General features: G+C 35.8%; 1 long non-coding RNA gene across 1 annotated transcript; it reads left to right on the plus strand.

Moving 5' to 3' along the window:
* The first annotated feature begins 993 nt into the window (after positions 1-993).
* LOC142228012 (uncharacterized) lies at positions 994-1,622 on the plus strand. The gene is made up of 2 exons (XR_012720038.1): positions 994-1,342; positions 1,408-1,622. It is a non-coding gene; the product is annotated as an uncharacterized LOC142228012 (long non-coding RNA).
* Positions 1,623-3,704: the final 2,082 nt, after the last annotated feature.

The following is a 3,704-nucleotide window of genomic DNA, read 5'->3' on the forward strand; positions in this document are numbered from 1 at the left end:
ATAGGTGTATACGAAGCGAAATAAAAAAATTAAAAATCAAATTTGACGTTGGAGTCAAAAATGACCAATGCACTATATATAGCCCCTGATCAACCACGAACAACGATATGCGTTTCTTTTCGATCGGACTTCAAATGACGACACAGCACAATAAATTGTATTTCGGGGGGTCGTAGGGTGCACGGAAAAAAAAGTTTTGGCGTTGTGAAATTGTCTTCGAATATGCTACAAAACTGGGGGTGACCGCATCAACTTTTTTTTCCTTTAGGCCGTGGCCCTATCTATTGTACAATCAAGACATCTTGGGGTGTAAACACAACGAAAGCGACTGTCGGTGGGTGAACACTAGTTTTCAGACTCACCACTTGGTATTGTCGTTACTTTGTCAGATGACAATTATTTTATTTATTCGGAACGGAAATTAGTAATGTAGGATGGACAAAGTCGTTCGGGATATACACATTATACAATACAAAGATGTAATTATATTATTAGACAAAACAAAAAAAAGGCTGATTAAATACGTATATAATTCAGTTCTTGATCGGCATATATATAGGGAGCATATAAATAATTAAGAGCCGATATTAACTGTTGCGTGGTAATTAGAGAGCCAATCTGGAGATCGGTTTATATGGGGCTACATACACACAGAGAACATATTGGTTGAAAATTGATTGTTGCAATAAAAATTCTGCATGTACAATGAAATCACAGTTGTGTCAATCAATTTACATTATTTACAACCTTAATTCGTCCCTACTGCCATTTCACGATTATTATTATAGAGTTTTGTTTGTAATACAAGTCAAATAGTTGTCTGAACTAAATGTCTCTCTTTTTAAAATTTTTGATTGAATTCGATACGCGCAACCAACCTTAAAAAACCTTCATAACTGTCATTTAGTATTCAGAACTTACTATTGATGTTCACAACCGAATTCCTTTGGAAATATTTTTTAAATGTCATTAATATTGTTAAAAATAATTCAATGTTGAAGGAAAACGTGTCTTTTCAATCTTAAACAATAATAATAACTGAAAACGGAGTATTTTCAGCCGGTTCTAAGTTTATTTGAACTCTTGGTGGATTGCCTATGAAATATTTCCATAAACAACTCGCGCAGTGTGAAACTGTTCTAGGTACACCATATTTGCTACGAGTCATATAAACAGTTCATATCTTCAATTGTTTGGGATCGAGTTTTAGATGTGGAACAATTTTATAGTGGTAAAAGGTAAAAGTTTGAACCATTTTACAAATTTAAAGCGGCTCTAATGGGAAAATTCATCTCCACGTCTGTATTTTATCTATGAAAACCCTAAGGAAGTGATGTGGCGAGTATGTTCTTATTTATTTTTTAAAACTCTACACTAATTTTCTGACTTAATTTGTTGCGTTTTTAGACTGGCTATGTCATCCCCTTTTATGGTATACCATCATGACGCCATTTAGAAATACTTGTATACTAAGAGTTCCAAAGATATAACTACCATTGCCTGTCAATTCTGCAATCCATGCTGGAGGGTGTACTTTCAAAGGTGTATATTTTTTAATTGTTAATGTAATGTAATTTTTTGTACTTTTCTATGAATAAAATACAATATTCTGGAGGAAAAAATCATTTTCAATTCGGTTAAGGTGATAGTAAAGTTGGGTGATGTAATCAAATAAAGAAAGGAGCAACGACCAATTGTATCGTCTAATACAACCAACTCTATACATAGTATTGGTTGGATTTTCCATAATTCGGTTGAGTCGACCGAATTTGTCGGGTGTCACAACTGCTAACAGATGGTTGCTACAACTGCCAAAAGGAGGTTGGCAATAAATTCGGTTATCACAACCAATCTGTATTCTCTGTGTAAGATTATAGACCGATATGGATTAACTTTTGCACGGTTGTAACACAACATAAAAAATTTCAACTCAATCGGATAATATTTTCTCCTCCCAGAGGCTCCGGAAGTAATTTTTGAATGGTTGTTAAAGACCATATGTTTGTACCACGTACCAAATTTCAACCGAATCGGATGAAATTTGCGTCTCCAAGAGGCTCCGTAGGTCAAATCTGGGGATCCGTTTATATGGGGGCTATATATACCCAGCAAAAAACTTTGGAAGTTCTTGCAAAGGCACAACTCAAAAAGCACTTCCAGAAGATGCACTTCCAATGATGTTCTTTATTTTAACTACCCAGGAAGTCTCTTAATTCAATTTTTTATAACTTGTTTTTTTTTCATACTTTTAATGGGAAATTTTAACTTTTTTTTGCTTCAAATAGCTTAAAAACAGAGTAAAAATTCATAAAATGGTACAAATCATTTAAATTTTGTCGAAAAAAATGCTAAATCCAGTCTGAAAAAATTGTGCATTTTTGAAAATGTTTGAGGCCAAATGTTTCCGACAAGCGTTAGAATCCATTAAAAAAATATAAAAATTATTTATTTCACAAAATATCACAGAATTTTTTAATTTACATCCAAAACATTGAATTCGGATCACACCTAAAGAAGTGATGCAAATTCAGTGCAACGGCTGTTGAAATGGAGGACTTCCGTCCTATGGCAAGCCCATGTTAAATTCATCGCTTCTGCGTCAATTTTGCACCACTTCCGGATCCAAAAAGAACATTTTCATTACTTTTTTGGCGACGCTTTTATTGCTGGGTAACTATGAACCGATTTGAACCTATTTGTACATGGATATTGGAGGCCATATATAAACACCACGTACCGGTCTGACACATAGATGGCGTCGCTAGTATTAAATGCATATTATTTTTATATAGTACCAACCTTCAAATGATTCGTATCAAAATTTGACGTCTGTAAGTCAATTAGTTTGCGAGATAGAGCGTCTTTTGTGAAGCAACTTTTGTTATTGTGAAAAAAAATGGAAAAAAAGGAATTTCGCGTTTTGATAAAATACTGTTTCTGAAGGGAAAAATACAGTGGAAGCAACAATTTGGCTTGATAATGAGTTTCCGGACTCTGCCCAGGGAAATTAACAATAATTGATTGGTATGTAAAATTCAAGCGTGGTGAAATGAGCACGGAGGACGAAAAATTCAAAAAAATCCACAAAATGATTTTGAATGACCGTAAAATGAAGTTGATCGAGATAGCAGAGGCCTTAAAGATATCAAAGGAACGTGTTGGTCATATCCCTCATCAATATTTCGATATGCGGAAGCTCTGTGCAAAATGGGTGCCGCGGGAGCTCACATTTGACCAAAAACAACAACGTGTTGATGATTCTGAGCGGTGTTTGCAGCTGTTAACTCGTAATATACCCGAGGTTTTCCGTCGATATGTGACAAGGGATGAAACATGGCTCTATCACTACACTCCTGAGTCCAATCGACAGTCGGCTGAGTGGACAGCGACCGGTGAACCGTCTCCGAAGCGTGGAAAGACTCAAAAGTCCGCTGGCAAAGTAATGGCCTCTGTTTTTTGGGATGCGCATGGAATAATTTTTATCGATTATCTTGAGAAGGGAAAAACCATCAACAGTGACTACAATATGGCGTTATTGGAGTGTTTGAAGGTCGAAATCGCGGCAAAACGGCCCCATATGAAGAAGAAAAAAGTGTTGATCCACCAAGACAACGCACCGTGCCAAAAGTCATTGAGAACGATTGCAAAAATTCTTCAATTGGGCACCGTATTCTCCAGATCTGGCCCCCAGCGACTTTTTCTTG

Source organism: Haematobia irritans, chromosome 3 (genome assembly GCF_050003625.1).
Source record: "Haematobia irritans isolate KBUSLIRL chromosome 3, ASM5000362v1, whole genome shotgun sequence".
Lineage (NCBI taxonomy): Eukaryota > Metazoa > Arthropoda > Insecta > Diptera > Muscidae > Haematobia > Haematobia irritans.